We start from the raw sequence: 24,258 nt of genomic DNA on the forward strand, positions 1-24,258 counted from the left end.
CCTAGTTAGTCCATGATTAGATAATATTTGTCACAAACAAACGAAAGTGCTACAGTTGCGAAAAGTTTTCACTTTTCGGAACTAAACAAGGCCGGCGTCCCGTCCCTCCTTTTTGACGGGCAGCTGGGGAAGGAAAGTGCGGTGCCTGCCGGCTGCCGCCTGCCGGTGCCGTCCTTGGCCGTTCACATGCACGGGCACACAGGAGATCGGTTGCAAACCGCAGGCGGCCAAAACTGTGGTCGTCGACTCGTCGTCCGCTCCGATGCCGAATAAGGCACAGGCAGACCTCTTGTTCCGTCTCTTTTTTTTTGTACGCTAATTAAATAAATAAATGTACTCAGAGTCAGAGGAATGCCACGCCATCCGCACCAAACAAGGGAGAGGGGATTAGGGAATCTCCTGTCGCATGCCTTTTTTCTGGCTAACGAAGCATAAGCATAACAAAGCATGCAGCTGCCACTGTCACCGTCATTCACACACGCGGACACGCCTTTTGCCTTGTTTAGTTTTCTAAAAAGTTTTCGAGTTTTCTCATCATATCAAATCTTTAGACGTATAAATAAAACATTAAATATAGATAAAAAAGAAATTAATTATATAATTTATATGTAATTTACGAGACAGATCTTTTAAAACTATTTAGTTCATATTTAGATAATAATTATCAATGAAACAGTAGCTAAAATAAAAAATTTCCCCAACTAAAAACGAGGCCTCAACCGACCCAAACCCCATGCTGCTGCTGACATGCAGCACAACAGGTGAGGTGGGTGCTGCCAAGGGATTAGAAAAATCGACTCACAAAACATGCATACGGCACTAGCGAGAACACGCATGATTACAAGGAAACATATACGGAGTACTACTCCTACTAGTATGCCAATGTGACGCATATATTTATGTATTTTTCTTATTAGGGCCTGTTTAGATTGGGGATGAAAATTTTTTGGGTGTCACATCAGATGTGTCGGAAGGATGTCGGGAGAGGTTTCTAAAAACTAATAAAAAAACAAATTACATAGCTCGTCAGGAAACTGCAAGACAAATTTATTAAGCATAATTAATCTGTCATTAGCATATGTGGGTTACTGTAGCACTTAAGGCTAATCATGAAGTAACTAAGCTTAAAAGATTCGTCTCGCGATTCTCAACTAAACTGTGTAATTAGTTTATTTTTTTATCTACATTTAATGTTCCATGCATGTGTCCAAAGATTCGATGGGATGGATGAAAAATTTTTAGGTGGGAAACTAAACAGGGCCTTACACCACCGCATACTTGTGCATGACTCATGCATATATTTGGTCGTTGAAGGTGGAAAATCGAGGACGTGCTGCTGGTGGGCGGGCGGTGCCCACCCCCCCCTTTTCTCCGATCAGCAGTTGGGCACTAGCTACCACGTCCTACTTGCACTTGCACGTACCACTTTCCTTTCTTCCCATTTTTCTTACACACACACACAAAGCCGATAACATAACCAATACTACACAATTTGTATTCGTATTAGGCTATTAGCTATGGAGTAAGAGCATCTCCAAAAGAAAATCTATTATGTTATGAAGTCCAAATTTAGATAATTTCAATAAAAAAAAACATAGGTCCAACATGCTGTTCCAAAATACCAAGAAGTGTATTTCAGAGTTCCCATCGGGTAAGGCCTTGTTTACTTCCCAGAAAATTTTGCAAAATTTTTCACATTCTCCGTCACATCGAATCTTTAGACGCATGTATGGAATATTAAATAAAGACGAAAATAAAAACTAATTGCACAGTTTAGTCAAAATTGACGAGACGAATCTTTTGAGCCTAGTTAGTGCATGATTGGATAATATTTGTCAAATACAAACGAAAGTGCTACAGTACATGTTTTGCAAAAATTTTTGGAACTAAACAAGGCCTAAAGAAAGCAAGATGCAGCAGCTCGGCATCCGCCTCTGCGCGCCTCTTCTCGCGTAGCACTCGCCCTTCACGCACGAGCGGATGGCATATCTTGTTTTGCAGTGAGTTGCGTGGCCCTTGTTCTTCAACACTGCTTAAACGGTACTTTTCAACGAACAAACAATGTTTTTTCTCTCACAACAAATCAACATAAGCCAAATTTCAGCGAAGCGAGTTCTAGCAAACGTGTGCGATAGAAAGAAAAAATGATGACGCTATAGTTTTGAATATGGAAAGTGGCAGATTTGGAGCGCGTTTTGAATATGGAAAGTAGTCCCCCTAGCAGTGGGAGCGCACATGCATGGAGCATGCATATTTAAGTTTGACGGTCTCCATTTTCTATTAGCCTCATATATACACATAGATGAGGTTCCATCTCTCCCCTCCCCCCATCTAAAGATTTCTTCAGACCCCTTGAGGGCATACGTCAATGGAGACAGTAACCCGTTGGTTAGTCCTAGGCATTTTAAGACAAGGTGCATATCTTGCTGGACATTAGAATATATGATATGCTTTGCCCTGGTATCTGCTTGCTGCCTTGCTCCAAATAGGGAGCACGGGCAACGTATGTCCGTTGTGGGCCATATTGACTCCGGGGTAGCTCCAGGAGTGCGTGGCTGCCTCACCTTTTTTATTTGCTCAGTGAAGCGCTTGAGGCTGTCTACAAGGATGAAGTGCGGTTGACAGTGTCTGTGGCACCAAAAAATCTCTATTGATTCGAGCCCAAGCATATATTTCAATAAGGTACATTCATGCATGCATGATACTAATATAGCACACGCACCTCCACCCCGGTGTATGAGGCGAAGCAAATCGTCTATCAGTAATGGATCCATCGTAACCAAGTGTGTAATGATGCCGCCACACAACTAGACGCGGATCATAACAAATGAACAGACGGCTTGATCGGTTGATGGTCAAACTTTGGTTACCAAAATATAAGTAAGTCAAGCTTGTGGCTGCCAATTAGTTTACTAAAAAGATTATCAATATCTCCGGATTGACTTACCAAATCTTCATCAAATGTATTTGTTTCTCAAATTATGGCAACTTTTATCACTTGCCAAATCTCTTTTGCAAGGCAAATTTGCTAACAAACCAAAAAAAAAACCTTTAGTTCTGATTAACCTTTTTCTTCTCCTTATTAGGGGTGTTTAGTTCTGATTAACTTTTTTTGGTCACATCATGGAGCATCAAATATGAGAATGGACAGCATGCATAGCTGGATACGCATGGGATGGGAGATGGGAGTGAAACGGGTTTCGATCAGCACTTGTGCTGTTGTGCATTTTGAGCAGAGCAGACAGGCAGGGATGCATGGCCATGGCGGCGTGAACGTGAATGTGTCAGCTATCAGTAGTCCTCGTAAAGAATTCAATACCATTTGGACTAGTGTAGTACTTGTATTGAATCAAACTATTTTGGATTTGAGCATCGTTTACGAAGAAGACATACAAAAATATAGTAATCTGAGATTTGCATGCGATATATTTTCGTAATACAGTTATTGAATACCATAAATGTTACCATATATTTACTCATATTTTAAAATTTTGATTTGAGTAAAGGAGAGGAGAGATAGCAGTAGCAGATCGAGGCTGAATCCTCTGATGCGTCATGGCTGTCTGCTCTGCTCTTGGATATGTGAATCGTTGGCTACCAAAACTATCGTAGTAGGGAGCAAGATCCATCGTCGGCGTGTCCGCCATGCCGCGCGCGGTGACCGTTTGAAGAGCTGAGACCTGAGAGCAGCGCCACTGCCGCACCACCAGCAGGCAGAAGCTAGCACGGCAGTCCGGCCAGTCAGAGCCTGTATAGCGAGGCCGCAGGTATGCAGGTCATGCATTATTGCCGTGTCTGGCGTCTGCACAGGCTTCAGGCGATATACAATTTGTACCGTGCCTGTATAATCACGCCCCGGATGAAGAAAACATCCATCCTATTGGCCAATTGGGGTGCAGTATATTATACTACAGGTCTACATTACATCACTTAACCGTCCATCATCCATCCATTGCTTTAGCCTGTGACGATTCAAAGAATCGACGAAGGATCCAAGATTCGGGGAGGAGGTACGTCCGCCATTCCTTTAGGATACCGGCACATTCACATCTTGTTTACTTCCAAAAAATTTTACTAAATATGAACAGTATCATTTTTGTTTATATTTAAAAAATATTATCTAATCATGGACTAACTAGACTTAAAAAATTCGTTTCGTAAATTACAGGTAAACTATATAATTAGTTATTTTTTTTATCTATATTTAGTGCTCCATGTGCCACAAGATTCGATGTGATAGGAGATGTGAAGAATTTTGCAAACTAAACAAGTCCCTACGCCTACTACTCCTCCCTCTCCCTGCATGAATATGATTGCAAGCAAGTCTCCGGCGACTATAATATAATATAATATAGTGATATCCATGGCCATATCCAGTCCGTGACGCAGGAGCAAAGACACGTCAACCTCCTCCTTCGTCCACTCGTCACCTTTTACTTTGACGATGAGGAGAAAAGATCCTTCCCTTTCTGGCTACTTGTATTGTAGTTGTAGCTTATGGATGTGGATGGGCGAGTGCACGAGGTCACTCGTTGGATTTCGGCCTCATATGCTGTGACTGTGATGCTGGCAGTGGCGGCCATGGCGGCCACAGTCCCAAAAGGAAAAGGCCCTCCAATTCAGCAACGCGTGGTTGTGGCGTCGCTTCCGCTCCAGCTCCAGGCCCACTTCAGGTTTTTTTTTGATTCGATTCGATTCCCACGTAGTAGGAGCAGGAGTATATATTCTTGCGGCCGGCGTTAGCCTTTCCGGGCAAACAGTAAGGATCTTTGCAATACTCCACCTCCACAGATTGCTTGATTCGTGATACAAAATGTATGTACTTCCTAGGCCGCCGTCTCCATCTGCCGCACGTGAATGAAAATCACTCTAGAGCTCGCATATGGGAATGCATTCATTCTCTTTGTGTGCCCCATGCATATGCATCTCTAGTATGCTTCTTTTTCCCACCATCGGTTGCCGTTGCCGACGTGAGTGAAGATATAATAATACTAGCCACCAGGCAGCATCTGTGGTTGTAGACTCTGCTCTCTGCTCCTTTGCTGTTGACGCCGCAAACAACGAACCAACTACATTGCTGGAAAAGTTGCTATTGCTTCTCAATCCTGGTACCTACGCATGCAAATATACTATACTAGTACTACATGGGTTCTTGGCCTAACACACTTGTATTCCATGACACCAAACACCGAACCTACCTACCCTGTATCTTTTCTTTTTTTTTGCTTGATTCTCTTCTATCTACTAGCCCATCACTCTATAGGGATTAGCAATTTTAAAATGTACCTTGTTTTAAAAGAGACATAATTAAGTATTATTAGGTCAACAACTTATCAATATCTTTATTTCGTCTCTGCCATCTGCTCATTTTTCAACAAATACACATAACTGCCTTTTGCTTTCAATCCACTTTGTGAATTTGTCTATCGCGGTGAGAATGTGGATAATGACCACATGATTGGGATCGTCTGCGTTCCTGGGCAAAGATGTGTGTTTGATGAGTATGGAATTAACAACCTTCGATGTGATCTTGACATATGTGACTGTTGTTGGCCAATAAAAATCCCATCGAAAGGCTTTGCCAACTAGTAGAGACTAGAGCACCGCATGATCGGCAGCAAACGCTTGAGTGATGTCGCATAGAAGTTGTTTTCCTTCTTCCCGAGCAATGCATCAAGATTTTGTGCCTGAGTGTCTGATCGGTAGAGTTCAAATCACTGACTACTACAAACGACTTTGTGCACCGTGAGACACACTCCTAGCTTCTGTTAAGGCCTTGTTTAGTTCTCAAAAAATTTTGCAAAATTTTTCAGATTCTCCATCACATCGAATCTTTAGACGCATGCATGGAGTATCAAATATAAACGAAAATAAAAACTAATTGCACAGTTTGGTCGGAATTGACGAGACGAATCTTTTAAGCCTAGTTAGTCCATGGTTGGATAATATTTGTCAAATACAAAAGAAAGTGCTACAGTGTCAATTTTGCAAAAAGTTTTGGAACTAAACAAGGCCTAAATCTTGTGGTAGGATATCCTGGCCTGACAAATCGAGGTATGCTTGTCGAGTCTGGGATTTGTGTTGATGATAGATACCGAGTGCAGCGATGGGGAGAGCAGACAGACACGACGCGACACGAAATCTGCGTGTGTCCACCCGATCCAAACCTTTATGCCAGGCAGTAGCTACTCTGCGAGGCATTGTTTAGTTCGCAAAAAGTTTTGGCTTCTATTATATTTTTTTATATTTAATAATTATTATTTAATTATAGATTAATTATATTTAAAAGATCCGTCTCATAAATTACAGGTAAATTGAGCAATTAGTTTTTTTATTTTTGTTTATATTTAATGTTTCATGCATACGTTCAAAGATTTGATACGACGGTGAATTTTAAAAATATAATTTTGCAAAATAGACAAAGTTCATCGTCACGTCGAATTTTGCGGCACATATATATAACATTAAATATATATTAAAAAATAACTAATTGCACAGTTCGTTTTTAATTTATGAGACGAATTTTTTAAATCTAGTTAGTTTATGATTGAATAATAATTATCAAATACAAATGAGTGAATAGACCAGGCCTAAAATAAACCTGATGGGCATCCGGGCATGGCTGTGTCTGCTACTCTGCTGTGTGCTGAAGCAACCAGCAGGGATGGTGAAAGAAATAGAGGGAACGAGGGTGAGGTCCTTGACCCCCTCGGTTTCATGTTATATAGGCTGGGGAAAAGCCCCCCAGCGGTGGCTCTTTACAGGTTGTTGAGATACAACAGAATTGGCTAAAATCTAGAGATCTAGATAACAGATTACAACCTCTATCAACTAAGCACCACGCCCAGCTAACCTTATCATCTAGCTAACCTTATCATCTAATATCCCCCCTCAATCTCAGCCACGAAGTAGATTGAGATTGGAGCGAAAGACCTCCAGTTTACGCGCGGAGATTGGTTTAGTAAAACCATCAGCCAGCTGATCCTTTGTAGAGATGAAACGAATGTCAAGTAATTTTCGAGCAACACGTTCTCTGACAAAATGAAAGTCAATCTCTATATGCTTGGTACGAGCATGAAACACCGGATTGGCAGAGAGATAAGTTGCCCCCAAATTGTCACACCACAACCGAGCAACCGGAGAATGATGAACATGAAGTTCTTGTAGAAGCTTTTGAACCCACATAAGTTCAGCCGTCGCATTTGCAAGAGCTTTATACTCAGCTTCAGTAGAGGACCGGGAGACAGTGGCCTGCTTCCGTGCACTCCATGACACCAGATTACAACCGAAGAAGACAGCAAAGCCACCTGTGGATCTCCGGTCGTCCATACACCCAGCCCAATCAGCATCGGAGAATGCGCTGACAATTGCAGAAGATGGCTTGCGAAGATGAAGCCCAATATCACAAGTTCCCTTGACATACCTCAGGATCCGTTTCACAACACTCCAGTGATCAGTTGTGGGAGCATGAAGGAACTGACACACTTTATTGACTGCAAAACACAAATCCGGTCGAGTGAGAGTAAGATATTGAAGAGCCCCCACCATACTGCGGTACTTCGTAGAATCAATATCACCAAGCTTTGCACCCTTAGTTAAGCTGAGTTTTTCTAAAAGAGTGAGAGGCGTATCAACAGGGTTACAATTGCTCATGCCGGCACGCTGAAGAATATCCGCTGCATACTTCTGTTGCGACAAATGTAGGCCTTGAGGAGTCTTCTTAACTTCAATGCCCAAAAAATAATGAAGCTCTCCAAGATCTTTGAGTGCAAAATCAGATTGCAAATCTCGGAGAAGGGCCATGGTTGCAGCAGAAGAAGAGCTCGCCACAATGATATCATCGACATACACAAGAACCAACAAGGTATATCCATGCTTGCGGTAGTAAAATAATGAAGTATCAGCTTTAGAGGATGCAAAACCCAGTTCAAGCAGCTTACTGCTCAAACGAGCAAACCATGCTCGGGGTGCCTGTTTAAGACCATACAAGGCCTTGTCCAACTTGTAGACATAAGAGGGATGAGCTCGATCAACATAACCTGGTGGTTGATACATGTAAACTTCCTCATCGAGCACACCATGCAGGAAGGCATTTTGCACATCAAGTTGACGAAGAGACCACCCCTGTGAGACAGCCACAGACAAAATCAAACGAATGGTTGCCGCGTTGACAACTGGACTGAATGTGTCCTCATAATCAATCCCATAACGCTGCTTGAACCCTTTCGCAACAAGACGTGCTTTGTATCTATCAATTGAACCATCAGCTTTCCTCTTAATTCTATAAACCCACTTGCTACCTATAATATTTTTGCCTTTTGGTTTGGGAACTAAGTGCCATGTGTTGTTCCGAAGCAGGGCTTGATATTCCGCATCCATGGCCTCAACCCAGTTCTTGTCACCAAGAGCAGCAGCAACAGAGGTAGGTTCATCTGTAGATGCAGTAGCAAGAGTACACCAACGAACCGTACCGTCAGTATATGTTTTTGGTTTGAATATACCGTGTTGGGAGCGCGTAGCTGGACGGGCCACAGGAGCAGCAGCTGTAGTGGATACTGGGATGCGAATCCCAGCATCAGGTGATGTAGAAGGCGCTCCCCCTTGGTTGTGATCCGGCTGTGGCGAGGATGACGCGCTGAGCGGGGGCGATGTTGAGGACGAAGCCGCAGTCGATTCGGTCGAAGCTGTCGGCGGAGAGGAGCCTGGGACATCCGTGACTGCGCCCCCAGAGGACAGACCGGTTGACAGCTGACCAGGCACCCTAGCCGAGGCTGATCCGTCGTCAGTACGAGGAAGATCACCAGGAGAATCAGCCTCGTGTCTTGCACCGCGAGACAGCATGAAATACTGCTGCTGTAACCTGATTTCTTCAGTGTTTGCACCTGAATTTTTGTCCTGCGCTGCTGCATCATTACTAGCACTAGACAAAGAGTCAGTAAACACAGGAGAGGTAGAATTATGATCATGCAAAATTACATCCCCAAAGCTAGCCGTGGCTGGAAGTAAACAAGGATGGAGAAGTGCAATTTCAGATTTAAGTCTTGCTCCGGCATTTTTATGAAGGGAGGTGTAACACCCCAGTGTTATGGTTGCATCAAACATGTGCATAGCATGAGCATCATCTTTTATTCAAAGCATCCATGATCATCATCTATCTTGAGACATGTCATCCTTTGCAAAAATGTGTTTTAAATGGCTTAAATAGGCTTCCTATGCTTATGTTTGAGTGAACAATGCTTATGTTTGTGCTTAATGCCTTGGTTAATAGCTTATCTATGCTTAACTCAATCTTGGGAACAATGTTCATGTTGATCACTTCTCCAAAATAATCACTTAAGTCATACTTATTCAAATGGACCCTAGAAACCTCTTTTGCTTAGGATTTTAAAAAGTGTTTCATAAAATGTTTGCATGTCAAAACTTCCTACAGCAAAGTTGTAGCAAATTTTATAAGGAACAAAAGTTGTTTTATGGCCATCTCATGAAAATGATCACAAATAGCTCAAAAGTGGCCCACAAGGCAGATTTGGGGCTGTTTTCCACACTTAGAAAATTTTCTAAGTCCCCGGGTGGTTTGCAGTTTGCGTGATCGATTTTGGAAACTCTATATCTTTCAATCCAGGCCGATCTAGTCTTTGCTCTAGTTGACAAAGTTGTAGATCTCGCCTAGTACTCCAAGTTTGTCAACTACGCCATCTCCTAATTCGCTCTGGTTTGGGAGATAATCATCGGTGAAGTCGCTCTGTCAGTCGGCCATTGCTGTCTCTGAATCGACTTGGACCTCGTCGACGTGGCCGACCGCCGGCAGCGCTCCGTCGCCATTTGGCGCCCGTACGCCGTTCCTGGCCCCGCCTGTCAGCCCTCGTCGCGTGTATGACCTCCACGGCGTCGCCCCGAGCGAGTGGACGCGTCCACTTCGCTCTGCCTCGCCCTCTCTCGCCTGAACTCGCCCGCAGCGAGCTCTCCGCCGCGAGCTCCCTCCGGCGAGCTCGTGTGCGCTCCTCTCTGCGTCTCCGTCCACCAAACTCCACCCAAAGCTCCGCCGTGAGCCGCTCTCCAAGCTCCACCCTCTAACTCGCCGAGAAACCCACCGGTGAGCCGACATTTCTTTCTTCCCCCAAATCGGTCCGCCGTGACCCTCTTCTCCGGCGAACTCAATGCCGAGCGTTGTGAGGCTTCTCATCGTCCTTGGTTAGGTCCTAGAGGTAGCTTAGGTCCTCAGCGAGCTTTTGCGCCACCTGGTGGACGCTCTACCGGGTTCTCCGTCGCCGGACACGGTGCGCAGCGCCGCCGTGCTTCCGCCGGAGTTGGACGCTCTCGTGGCCAGCGTGCTCCGCAAGGATCCAGGCCAAGCCGCGTACCTAGGAAGCTTCGCCCTAGTCTGCTGGTGCTGTAGAAGGCCTTAGGTCACGCTCTACCGGCCTGAGGGCTCCGGCGTAACGCCGAGCACCTCCGCCGAGCCGCCATTGCCGACGGTGAGCCCCTTCCGGTGGCTCCGCCGTGGCAAAAGTGGGGTCAATCGAGTCGTTAGGGTTTGGGGATCACGTTGATGCCCTGGGTTTGGCCGGAGACCTCGCCGTCGCGGAGAAATCGCCGGCGAAAGTCGCCTCGGCCGTGAGGAAGAAGAGTCTGACGGGTGGGACCCACTGTCAGCGACTCTCTCTTTCCCTCCTTTTCTTTTATTCAAAATCCTGATTTTTGGCTTTCTTGCAAAAATCATATCTCCTGTTTCTGAGATCCAAAAATTGTGAAACAAATTTTGTGTTGTTTCTTGAGATGGCTAGTATTTAATAAAAATATAAAATGAATCATGTTTTCTGAGAAATTATTTATTAAGAATTTAATCTTGTTATTTATGGATAAATGCATATCTCTGGTTTTACTGATTTGTTTGCTCTGAAAATTTTATGGTGGCCTTTGCATGGCATTAGAGTGCTCTGATAATTATTTCATGATTTTTGGAGCACTGCAGTGTGATATGTAATTTGTGTTTGAAATATGGCTTGTTTCTTTAATTAAATCACATAAAATAATTGATGCTTAGGCTGGTGCTCTATTTTGGTGGTAAACTTGTTTATGATATTCCTAAGGTATAAATAATCTGAAATCTGTTGTTTGACACTATATAAGTCATGTCCATGAATTTATGAAATAAATGCCTTGATACATGTTAAATGCATATCTTTAATTTGGCATGTGCATTGGTCCTGAAATTTTTATGGTGGTAATCTGATGTTATACTTGTGCCTCTGTAATTTTTGTAGATTTTTCTGAGCACTTTAACTAATATCTTGTAAATATGCCTTATCTAAAAATTAATTAATAAATGCCTTGTTAAGTAATTGTTTTGGGGTTTTCAACTGATGATCTGGTGACCTTGTAATATGTTTGTGCTCATGAGTCATATGGTTGGCATAGTTTGTGTTTTGATCATGTCATTAAATAATTAACTATAGGGTTGAATGCTGTTCTGGACAGCAAGTGAGTAATTTAACTTTGCTTAATGATAACTTGACTTTCTGTGAAACTTGTATAAAACAAAGTTGTTCTAAACTTGTTGAACTAACTGTGGTTCAAATTTGAGGTTAATTGGCCAAGTAGTTTAGAAGTTATAGCTGTTTCAAGTTGGGTTCCAGAAATAGGGGTTCTCTGTTTTTCTGGGACAGAACCTGGAACTTTGTTAAAATGATTAGTTTAATGTTTGAATCTTGCTGTCATGTTTAAAGATGAGTTGTAGACAATTTCCTAAGCTTTCCAGAATGTCCTTACTCATGTTTGTTGAACCTGTCTATCTATAATTATGATTTATTTACTGAGCATACTTGTTTTATGTTGTTTGCTGCTTTAGTGCCATGATAGGTTTTGGGTTATGTTAACTTGTTTATTCGTGTGAGTTAGTATAACTCTTACTCCGTAAATGAGTGCCCAGTGAGTTGCTTGTGTTATTAAGCATTCATCTGTAGCATGTGCACCTTCTCATTCATCGAGCATGCAATAGGTGCACCGGACGTGGCAATTTCCTTCGAGCTCCAAGCGAACCCCGGAGGCCAGGAAGGCAGCCAGGAGGTGGAGGTCCAGCAAGCCGGACTCGAGGAGCCCGAAGAAGAAGTTGAGTGCCCGAATCACGAGCCGGCATCGTTCGTGAAAGGCAAGCCCCGGAGCATTCTAAGCCTCCTCTATTTTCGAAAGTTTACTTAATACGTTATATCTATTGATGCATTACGTATAGGAGTTGTGATGAAAATGTTGCTGCATTCTACCCTATCCTTGTCCAGATAACTTACCCTCCCTGTTGTAGAGTTAGGTCCGAGTAGCAGCTTAGTTATGCTGTAACCGGTAGAAGTCGGGTGATGTTCTGTCATCCGCGCGATATAGGGTTGAGTCGGGTCGCGATGGTCTATATGTGCTATCGTGGATGGAACCTGGTTAAATTGATTTAAGCCGGGCGGAGTTTTGCAAGTGTGTAGTAACTCCGTCTGTGGCAGCTAAGGACCGATCGTTGTACGTCCTCTTGTCATGTTGAACGCATGCCTGACACTTAGTTGGCCGGATAACTCGTTCCGACCGCGAAGCCGAGTAGTATGACTCAGGCCGGAAGACCGGCAAGTATAAAGTGCGCACTACCGGAGGAAGTGCGGTGTGCGGGGGACCATTGGCGTAAGCCCAAAGGCAGGTGAGTTAAAATTCCTGACCTCCCTGGCAGAGTGGTAGCCCTGGGAGTGCGGCGCTGATCGGAGCCGCGATTCCTGAGTTGTACCAAAGGTGACCCGTTGGCTCTCCGGCAGGGGATGCTTGGGTGAGTGCTAGGAATAAACCTCCAGCTGGATAGGAATTCGATTCGAATCGCCGTCTCTCCCGGTTAGTGAGAACTTGACAGAGCAGCGGCAAACGTAGCATTCACTAATAAACTTGGTTCATGATAATGATGATAGCAAGAAGAGCCCATGATGAAATTGATATGGTTATTATTGGTTGGAATAATCAAGTGATGTGTTGTAGTACAGGTGCTAATCTAGTGGTAGGCTGATAATGAATAAATCTGATGCTCTTAAAATGACTCAGTGGTAAGTTAAGCTTTTGGCAAAAGAGTGAGTCAACCAGCTCCACTTAAAATTCAGCCTTGCATGATCCTTGATGTCTTTTATGTTTTACTAGACGGGTAAGTCTAGCTGAGTACATCCTCGTACTCAGGGTTTATTCCCACCTGTTGCAGATGATATCTTCTATGACGGTTTCTGCAAGACCTGTCTCCATCCCGCTGGGGATGAGGACTAACCGTTGGGCCCGGTTCTCTAATCTTCTCGTCTATGATGCTTTTGAGAGGATGACCTAGACTCTGGCAGTAACAAACTTGTGAACTGAACTTTGAACAAGTGTGTACTTATTTTGCTTCCGCTACTTCGAAAAAGTGTTGTAATAACTTAATACTCCGATGTGGTGCCGCTTCGACGGCAATGAATGACTATGTAACATCCGTTGTATTTATGTTGAACTATTATGATCTTGGTTTGTTGCGAGTTGGTTTGAAGTCCTCCGTGATTTCAATTGACTACCGGGATTATATGGGCTCAAGTTTAGAAACTTGATTGTTTGACGATCGTTTCTGCACTTGAACTCTTATAATTTGGTCGGTTCTGTGACAGCTGGTATCAGAGCAGGTTCAGCATTATAAATGCAGCGTTTGTGTATTTAAAACAAAAGAATTTTTAAATAAAATGGTGTAAAACAAATAATTAAGTCTGCCAGTGGTCGAATCCTCCTTGCCCACATAAGGACTCTAGGTGGCTATTTAAGTACTGACTTGGGGGGTTTTATTTATGCATCTCCGGCAGTACTCAGGTATGGATGTGTGATGACCGCACTATGCTACCCTGTGGTCTAATGGTGGAGGTAGCCTTCATATGTGAATTAGCCACATATGTCGCTAGATTTAAATTATGCAACGTCGCACCTACGCTCAGGTAAGTGGGAGCTGTGAGAGCATGATCGTCCAAACGGCGGTCTAGGGGAGTGTTCGCGGTGGTTTTCTGGAGTGGTCACATGTCGAAACCATGGAGCCACGAAAGAAACTTAATTGGGGAGTATTTAATTTCTCGGGTAGTTGTGGTGTCATTGTTTGAGCATGTTGGGCATGTCCAAGCAATGTGCACTTAGTTTACTGCTTTCTTGAGTGATATATATTGGGAACTGTTGGGCTGAAATGAAGTTTTCTGCAGGTACTCTAACAGCGCACGTGTAAACCGATAGTTACCGTATCGAGAGACGAATGTATGCCACCGTATATCCGTTAGAATATTAATTTTCTAAGTTTGTGAGGACGTACGGTTCGTGCATGCATCATGTCGCATTCATACATACATTCTGTCTGCTCCTTCCCTTACAATTTCGTCCCTTTTTAAATAAATAAATGTGCTTCAACTAATCCTCTTCTACCCATGGTATTCCTATTCCTTTCCACAGATGGACGCACCCGCTTCACCTCGTCCCAGTGACACTTTCTTGCACGAGTTTGGCACTCCTACCCTGCTCTGGAGAGTGTTACGGACTGTTGGGTACACTGAGCCACCTCAGTACTTTTGGTGGGAGATGGAGAGCACAGGAGGGATCCAGTGGTTTGCTGTGTAGGGAGTTGTCCCTCCACATGGGGACAAGCTTGCATGGACAGGCTGGACGTGCAGCTCAGATGGGCAGACTCCCTGGGAGGCAGCTCAGGTTGCAGCCCAGACTATCCTGCTAGATATATGTCAGAGGTGTGGTGACGAGCTGACGGGAGGACCAGCGGCCTCCATTCCTAGTGCTGACCCAGCAGCCGCGGAGTGGAAACAGGCTGATGGTTGTGCTTTGGTTCGAGGTAGAGGAGAGAGAGCTGAGAGCTCTAGTCCCGCTATGAGTGCTATGATGGCTGTACTCAAGCTGATTAGTCAGCGAGAGGGCACCTATGCACAGGTGATGGTGGCTGTTCGCAGGGCCCAGGAGATGCAGCGGAAGGCTGAAAAGCGTGCTCGCAAGTTTTGCAAGCAAGCTAGACTCCTGGAGCAAACTCAGAAGGACCGCAATGACTGGGAGGACATAGCGGAGTACCGTAGACAGCAGTGGGTGAAGGCCATCAGAGAGAGAGATCATAAGCAGGATCAGATGAGCCAGTTAGCTCGAGAGAGGGAGACTTTGCAGGAGCGCTTGGTGCAGCTCACCCGTGAGAGGGATACTGCACTCCGTGTGTCGGAGAACAGGCGCCGAGCATGGGAGATGCACCGAGTTCAGTCGCTTGAGCGGGAGAACTATCTACAGGGTCAGATTGAGGCTGGTCTTGTGGAGATTCACCGTCTCAACAACTTGCTACACCCCATTCCTCGCCCTATACCCGTGTACCCAGAGGTGGGACCTCAGGTGATTGTGGCCGATGATGATGGTATGGAGGTTGATGGACCAGCAGCGGCTGCACCACCTTTACACGAGGACGTGGAGGACGAGGAGCTTGAGCCGGTTAGCGACGAGGATGGAGAGGCGATCTTCGACGCTGATTCGGACGACGAGCCTGGAGTGTAGGGAGTAGTGAGTAGTTGCTGCCAGGATCTTTTGTTGTATGCCAGTCGCTGTGGTGCTTTTGTAACCATGTTGTAATCCGAAACTTTGACCTTGACTCATGGCATGTACTGTAAGGGTGTAATAACTTCATGGACCCTATGTGCAGTCTTTATGATCGCTATGTTATGTCGATGTTTTCCGTTGTGGTGCGTTTTGCGGACATCTATGTCGTGTGTTGGATTGGTGATGTTGTTTTGTGGAATGGAATTGTTGTGCCTTTTCTGTAAAGCTATTCTCTCGAATGCTTTCAGGCATGAATATAAGTTCTTCTACAGCAAATCTTGTCATCATCAATGCTCACTGACTGTGTCTTTTCAGATGTCTCGTGGCACCCGAGGTGCGGAACAGCGTGCAAACATGAATCCACCACCTCCTCCTCCACTACCAAATCCAGCTGAGCTGATGCAAATGATGGTGGAAAATCAGAGGATGCTCACTGAGACCATCAATCGGATGGCAAATCAGGGAGGCCGTAATGCACAGGAAGGGCCAGCTCCTAACCAATATAGTAGTTTCAAGGACTTCATGGATACGAAGCCCCCACCTTTCAGAGAAGCTGAAGAACCCCTTCAAGCTGAAGAGTGGCTGAATACGGTGGAACAAAAGTTTCGCCTACTTCGTTTAACTGAAGGTTTGAAGGCGGAGTATGCAGCTCATCAACTGCAAGGGCCGGCAGGCATCTGGTGGAATCAGTATCGGGAAGCTCTTCCAGCCGACACCGTGCTTGATTGGAATCTTTTCCGTGATGCTTTCAAAGGGCATTTCATTCCTCCGGGTGTTATGGAGATGAAGCACACCGAGTTCATGCAGCTGACTCAGGGCAACAAGACTCTGAAGGAGTATTTGCATGCTTTCAATCACTTGTCTAGGTATGCTCCTGAGTTTGTGAACACGGAGACGAAAAAGATCGCTAGTTTCAAGCGGGGTTTGGGTCCCAAATTGCTGAAGACTATGGGCCGCACTAGGTGTGCAACTTTCAATGAGTTTGTCAGTGATGCTCTTACTCAAGAGAATTATAACACTGTGTACACTGCGACCAAGACTCGCAAGAGGGCTTTCGAGGCCGGGGCAGGATCATCTCAGTCCAAGGCTCCAGTGGCAGTTAAGCCACCATTCCGTGCTCCGACCCCCAACCAGCGATACCGCCCTCCGGTGAAGAAGAATCAGGCAAAGACGGGTTTTCGCAAGGGGTACTCTATTGCTCTTCCTAGGGGCAACACGGGGCCCAACTATGCCAAGACTCCACCTGCCAACCGTCCGTGCTGGAACTGCAATCAGACCGGGCATTGGCAGAGCAACTGTCCTTACCCGCCAAAGAAGGGCAACCAGGGGAACGTCCGTCAGGGGCGTGTTCATTACACAACTGTGGAGGCAATCCCTGCTGGTGAGGTAGTCACGGCTGGTAAGTTTCTGGTCAATCAACATGATGCACTCGTGCTTTTTGGTTCTGGAGCATCGCATTCTTTTGTGAGTTCTGAATTTATATCTAAGCATAGCATCAAGACCATCACACTTGATAAGGGCAGTTATTGTATTAGTGCTGCGGGAAATGATATTTCCACCAATCAAGTGGTTTTGGGGGCAACTCTGGATATAGGAGGCCGTCAGTTTCTTGCGGATCTGGTTGTTTTACCCGGTGTGGGCATAGATGTAATTCTGGGGATGAAGTGGATGAGTGGTAATGGAGTTCTTATTGACACCACCACTCGCGTAGTGATGTTGAAAGATCCAGATACCAAGGAGGCATTTCTAGTGCAACTTCCTCGTGATATTCAAATTCGTAGCACTGTGAATGCAGTTACCTCTAAGGCTTTTCAGGATATTCCGGTGGTGTGTGAGTTTCCGGATGTCTTTCCTGATGATCTACCCGGGCTTCCTCCGGATCGGGATGTGGAGTTTAAAATTGAATTGATTCCAGGCACCGCTCCTATCTCTAGAAGACCTTATAGGATGCCGCCCAATGAATTAGCTGAGCTTAAGACCCAACTAAATGAGTTGTTGCAGAAGGGTCTTATTCGTCCTAGTTCTTCTCCCTGGGGTTGTCCGGCTATCTTTGTGAAGAAGAAGGATCAATCTTTGCGCATGTGTGTGGACTATCGTCCCCTAAATGCGGTGACTATCAAGAACAAATACCCTCTTCCTCGCATTGACATCTTGTTTGATCAGTTGTCTAAAGCTAAGGTATTCTCCAAGATTGATTTGCGATCGGGGTACCATCAAATCAAGATCCGTCCCGAGGATATACCTAAAACGGCTTTCTCGACGAGGTATGGGTTGTATGAGTACCTTGTCATGTCCTTCGGGCTTACGAATGCACCTGCTCATTTCATGTATCTTATGAATTCGGTGTTTATGCCCGAATTGGACAAGTTTGTAGTGGTCTTCATTGATGATATCTTGGTATATTCTTGCAATGAAGAGGAGCATGCAGAGCATCTGCGTGTAGTGTTGTCGCGTTTGCGCGAACATCAGCTTTATGCTAAGTTTAGCAAATGCGAGTTTTGGCTAAAGAAAGTACCTTTCTTGGGCCATGTCTTATCTGAAGAAGGCATATCAGTAGATCCGGCTAAGGTGCAAGAAGTGCTGGATTGGAAAGTTCCAACTTCGGTACACGAAGTTCGGAGTTTTCTCGGTCTGGCTGGGTATTACCGTCGATTTATTCCGGAATTCTCCAAAATATCCAAGCCTATGACTCGTCTGCTTCAGAAAGATGAAAAGTTTGTGTGGACACCTGAGTGTGAAGAGGCATTCCACAAGTTAAGGACACTGTTGACATCAGCTCCTGTCCTAGCTCAACCTGATATCGAGAAGCCTTTCGATGTCTTTTGTGACGCATCAGGCATTGGTTTAGGCTGTGTGTTGATGCAGGAAGGTCGCGTTATCGCGTATGCCTCGCGCCAACTTCGAAAGCATGAGGTCAATTACCCCACTCATGACTTAGAATTGGCAGCAGTTGTTCATGCTTTGAAAATCTGGAGGCATTATCTGCTGGGTAATCTGTGTAATATCTACACCGATCATAAGAGCCTCAAGTATATCTTCACTCAACCTGAACTGAACATGCGGCAGCGAAGGTGGCTTGAGTTGATTAAAGACTATAATCTCCAAGTGCACTATCATCCGGGCAAGGCAAACGTGGTGGCGGATGCCTTGAGTCGGAAAGCGCACTGTCACTCAATCCAAGTGGAAGATCCGTTGTTGTCACATCTTATGCATCCACTGGTGCTCAACCAGATTTCTCTGGAAAGTACCATTCGCAATCGAGTCATCGAATTGCAGCAGACAGATGTAGGCATCTACCACATCAAGAGAAAGATGAAAGAAGAGGAAACCAAGCATTTCCGGGTTGATGAAAATGGAATTCTTTGGTTCAAGGATCGACTTGTGGTCCCAAAAGACCGTGAGCTGCGAAATCAGATCTTATCTGAAGCTCATTCATCCAAAATGTCTATCCATCCTGGTAGTAGCAAGATGTATCAGGATCTGAAACCTTTGTTTTGGTGGACAAAGATGAAAAAGGAGTGTCGAGGGTACCAATAAGGGGTACCCTCACCAATGCGTATAACGAAACCAACCGTACACACGGGCGGCCGTCGACGGCCGCAGCCTCGAAGACGGAAATACCGTCGAGCGAATCGGCCAGGGCTCGAGCAGCAACCGCCGTCGAATACGGAAGTGGGCTCGAGCGAACCGAGGGGCGTCGAGCGCAAGGACACTGTCCGCCGCCTGACGCGCGCATGCGGGTCGGAGCATTAAATGCACCTGATGCTTCCCCACCTAACGCACAGGTCACGGGAGGCGTGATAGGGAACAGGCTTCCGTCCCATCAATCTTTTTGCAGCCTTCCCGCCGAACGACTCAGGGGATGACAGGGCGCGGGAAATAGGGATGAGACGTCTAATCGGGACCCCCTCGAGGCCTCCAAGGTCAGCGCTCCAAATATCAGCACATTACACGGCGTCCGACCCTCGACCGAACGGGGTCCCTTCCTAGGGGCAAGTTGGGCGTCGACTGACAACACCACGGCTACCTCGCCGGATCCGCCGCCATACCGTATCGGCGTGCGACCTCAGAACCAGCGCGAGGCGGCGGGCAGGACCGAACGCAGGAGCACGCGTAATCATCACCGGGCTATCAAGATGGGACGGCTCGAGGCCATGCCGTACGGAAGCCTCGAGTAGGTCAGCGCTCCATGCGGCTATCGACCCCTACTCTAGCGACTACGCATGTACCCTGGGTCTCTCCTTGGAGCTATAAAAGGAGAGACTCAGGAATAGAACGGGGGGGAGAACAACACCAGACCATACTCATACGTAGTAGAGCTCCACACATCATATCACGCTTGTATTCGCCCCTGTACAAGCACTTAGGTGCAAGATAATACAAACTCTCTCCCCCCGCTGGACGTAGGGCCTTCTCTTGCCCGAACCAGGATAAATCTCTGTGTCTTCTTGCATCACCATCCGGAAAGGGGAGCACGCATACAAATCTACTCGTTGGTGTGACCCCCCGGGGGAAAAACACCGACAGTTGGCGCGCCAGGTAGGGGTCCTGCGTGTTTTTCATCGATTTCCCACTACTTTCCGGATGGCAACTCCTGCCTCGCCGCTTCCGCGCTCCACGGTGATTTGGTTTGGGAGTCTCGAGTTCATGTCTACGGGCTCCGGCTACGACATGATCTTGCTCTCAGTCAAAGGACCAGGAGGAGTCCGCGTGACGCCAGCACGATTGAAGGGCCCGAGACGCCCTCACCACCACGCCTCCCCGCCTAAGAAAAGGCGCGGGCAGCACCACCGCGGCCCCGCTGCTTCAGCACGACCAACAACTCGTGCGAGGCAGGATGTGGGCCACAAGTCGGCAGCACCGTGTGACGGAGCAACAAGCACGACAACTCAGCACCGCGCGACGACGGGAGGGAACGCATCTCGCGCCGTCTCCCCCACAGCTAGGCTACTTCCACACGGGTTGTTCTCTCCTAGGGCGGCACTGCCGTTCGGAATGGACAACGCCGCGGCGTCGCTCGCCAGGACGATATGCCCAAACGCCCAGACGTATGTGGAAAGACCGATGGTCCCCCCAAATGGCTCTGAAGCACGGCGGCCGGCGTCCGAGCTGCCGGACCTCTCCCGAGTACGAGGCCTCCGTCGTCTCGGTCCTGGACGGTACTCGATCACGTCCCTCAGGCAACGATTGCTGGAGGAAGGACGTGGGTGTTTCTACGTCGCCGAACCGGACTCCGACTCCGAGACAGACAGCTATGACCCTACGAGGGAATGTTGTCACATCGACGGGGCGGAAGAAACTACTGACGAGACACGAGATGCTGCTGCGGGTGGTCGAGCCCCCGCGGCGCGAGAGGACCCTAGGACGCCTGGGAATGACGGACAAGTCGACCCCCCGCCTCAGGAAGACAGAACCGCGCAACTCGCGCAGCTGCGGGAGCTCAAAATGAAGCTCGACGAAGACCGCGAGCGCCTCGTCCTGCTCGAGCAAATCCTCGAACAAGACCTGCCCTACCCACCAGGCGGAAGTGTCCGCAGACGCGCTCGAGAGGTACATCGACAAATCGTCGGTGACGCAGAGGCGGAGCAACCTGTCAGCCGTTTCCCTCGAGCAGGCCAGAATGTGGTGGCAGCGACGATGCTGTTGCGTAACATGCCAGAGCCGTCGAATTCCCAGGCCCGACGCATTCGAGATGAAGTACAGACATTGCTCCAGGTGGCAGCAGTTCAACAAGCCGAAAGTTCGGCGTCTCGACGGCGAGGAGCCGCCACAGAGAAGCGCGACGAACAGCCTCTAAACGAAGAGGAGGTGTCAGTTCATCAACAACCTCCCCCTCGAGGTAGAAAGACCGCTCTCATCCTCCCCGCCGACAATCAACGCCGACACGACGAGCGGCATGACGTCAAAGAAAATAGACGCCGCCGGCACGGAGACGCGGAAGAACGTGGTTATAGCGCGCATCGCGGTGGGAGATACGACAGCGACGAGGACCGGGTGGCCCCCGAGCCACCGGGCCCACGGGTGTTCAGCAGGGCGATTCGCAGCACGCCCCTGCCCAATCCATTTCGACCCCCAACCAGCATCGCGAAGTACAATGGAGAGACCAAGCCAGAGCTATGGCTGGCCGATTTCAGGCTGGCCTGTCAGCTAGGTGGCGCTCGAGGTGATGATCGAGCCATCATCAGACAGCTACCCCTTTTCCTCTCCGACACCGCCCGTCGATGGCTCGAGGAACTCCCTGCCAATCAGATCCACAACTGGGTTGATCTGGTCAGAGTCTTCGAGGGTAACTTCAAAGGGACCTACATACGGCCAGGGAACTCGTGGGACCTCAGCAAATGCAAGCAGAAGTCAGGAGAAACTCTTCGGGAGTACGCTCGACGCTTCTCGAAGCAGCGCACTGAGTTGCCGCACATCCCTGACCACGACGTCATCTTGGCGTTTGTCTCGGGCACCACCAGTCGAGACTTGGTGCGGGAATTAGGTCGCAATCGACCTCAGACAGTCGACGAGCTGATGGACGTAGTAGCTAACTACGCGGCAGGGGAGGAGGCAGTCGGCGCCTTCTTCAGCTCAGAGGGAAGAAAAGGCAAGCAGCCCATCGGTGAAGATGGGACTTCCGGTCGAGGCCTCAAGAAAAATAAAAAGAAGCAGAAAGTGCGGCAGTTCCACCGAGAAGATTCAGATGACAACCTCGTCGCCGCCATGGATCGAAAGAAGCCGCGAGGCCCTCCGGATGGAGGCATCTTCGACAAGATGTTGGAGGAGCCGTGCCCTTACCATAAGGGAGGCGCCAACCACAGACTCAAGGACTGTCGTATGCTGAGAAAGCATTTCGACGGTCAGGGGTTCAAAAAAGATACGCGTGAGGACTCCAAGAAAGAGAAGGATGGCGGCAAGGACGAGAACAAAGATGACGACGGCTTCCCCGCCGTTCATGACTGCTACATGATCTATGGCGGGCCCTCGACTCAGCTGACCACGAGGCAGCGCAAAAGGGAGCGGCGCGAAGTCTTCGCAGCGAGAATGGCGGTGCCCCAATACCTTAGCTGGTCAAGCACTCCCATCACTTTCGACCGAGAAGACCACCCTGATAAGGTAGTCGCCCCGGGCGTCTACCCGCTCGTCGTCGACCCCATCATCATCAACACCCGACTCTCGAAAGTGCTGATGGATGGTGGCAGCAGCCTCAACATCATCTACCTCGAGACCCTCGACCTCCTCGGCATCGATAGAGGGCGCCTCCAGCCAAGCGCCGGCGGTTTCCATGGCGTCGTGCCAGGGAAAAAGGCACTGCCGGTAGGTCGAATCGACCTACCGGTCTGCTTCGGCACGGCTGCCAACTTCAGGAAGGAGACCCTCACCTTTGAGGTGGTTGGGTTCCGAGGCACGTACCACGCCATCATCGGGCGCCCGGGCTACGCCAAGTTCATGGCTATACCCAACTACACATACTTGAAGCTGAAGATGCCTGGTCCCAAAGGCGTCATCACTGTCAGTTCCTCCTTCGAGCATGCGTACGAATGCGACGTCGAGTGCGTCGAGTACGGGGAGGCGGTCGAGAGCTCCTCCGAGCTCGTTGCAAAGCTCGAGGCCATGGCCGCTGAGGCACCAGAGCCTAAGCGTCATGCGGGCAGCTTCGAGGCGGCGGAAGGAACTAAGAAGATCCCGCTCGACCCCAACGACTCCAACGGCAAGGTGCTGACGATTAGCACCGACCTCGACCCCAAATAGGAAGCCGTGCTCGTCGACTTTCTCCGTGCGAATGCTGATATGTTTGCATGGAGTCCCTCGGACATGCCAGGCATACCGAGGGAAGTCGCCGAGCACTCCTTGGAGATTCGAGCCGGTTCCAAGCCAGTGAAGCAGCGGTTGCGCCGATTCGACGAGGAAAAGCGCAAGATCATTGGCGAGGAAGTCCACAAGCTTTTAACGGCCGGATTCATCAAGGAGGTTCATCATCCTGACTGGTTAGCGAACCCTGTATTAGTTAAGAAAAAGAATGGGAAAATGAGGATGTGTGTCGATTATACTAGTTTGAATAAAGCATGTCCAAAAGTTCCCTTTCCATTGCCACGCATTGATCAGATTGTCGATTCTACCGCGGGATGTGAAACCCTTTCTTTCCTTGATGCATATTCTGGTTACCACCAAATAAAAATGAAGGAGTCCGACCAGCTCGCGACCTCTTTCATCACGCCTTTTGGGATGTATTGCTACGTGACTATGCCATTTGGGCTTCGAAACGCTGGAGCCACGTATCAACGTTGCATGCTCCACGTATTCGGCGAACATATAGGGTCAACGGTCGAGGCCTACGTCGACGACATTGTCGTCAAGTCAAAGCGACGAGGAGACCTGATCCAGGACCTCGAGATTGCCTTTGGCTGCCTACGCACCAGCCGGATCAAGCTCAATCCCGAGAAGTGCGTTTTCGGTGTGCCTCGAGGCATGCTCCTAGGATACATCGTTTCGCAGCGCGGCATCGAAGCCAACCCCGAAAAAGTCTCGGCCATCACGAAAATGGGGCCGATCCGAGACATCAAGGGTGTACAGAGAGTCACGGGGTGCTTGGCGGCTTTGAGCCGTTTCATCTCGAGACTGGGAGAAAAGGCGTTACCATTATATCGACTCCTAAAGAAGGTCGAGCGCTTCTCTTGGACCCCCGAA

Source organism: Sorghum bicolor, chromosome 1 (assembly GCF_000003195.3).
Source record: "Sorghum bicolor cultivar BTx623 chromosome 1, Sorghum_bicolor_NCBIv3, whole genome shotgun sequence".
Taxonomy (NCBI): Eukaryota; Viridiplantae; Streptophyta; class Magnoliopsida; order Poales; family Poaceae; genus Sorghum; species Sorghum bicolor.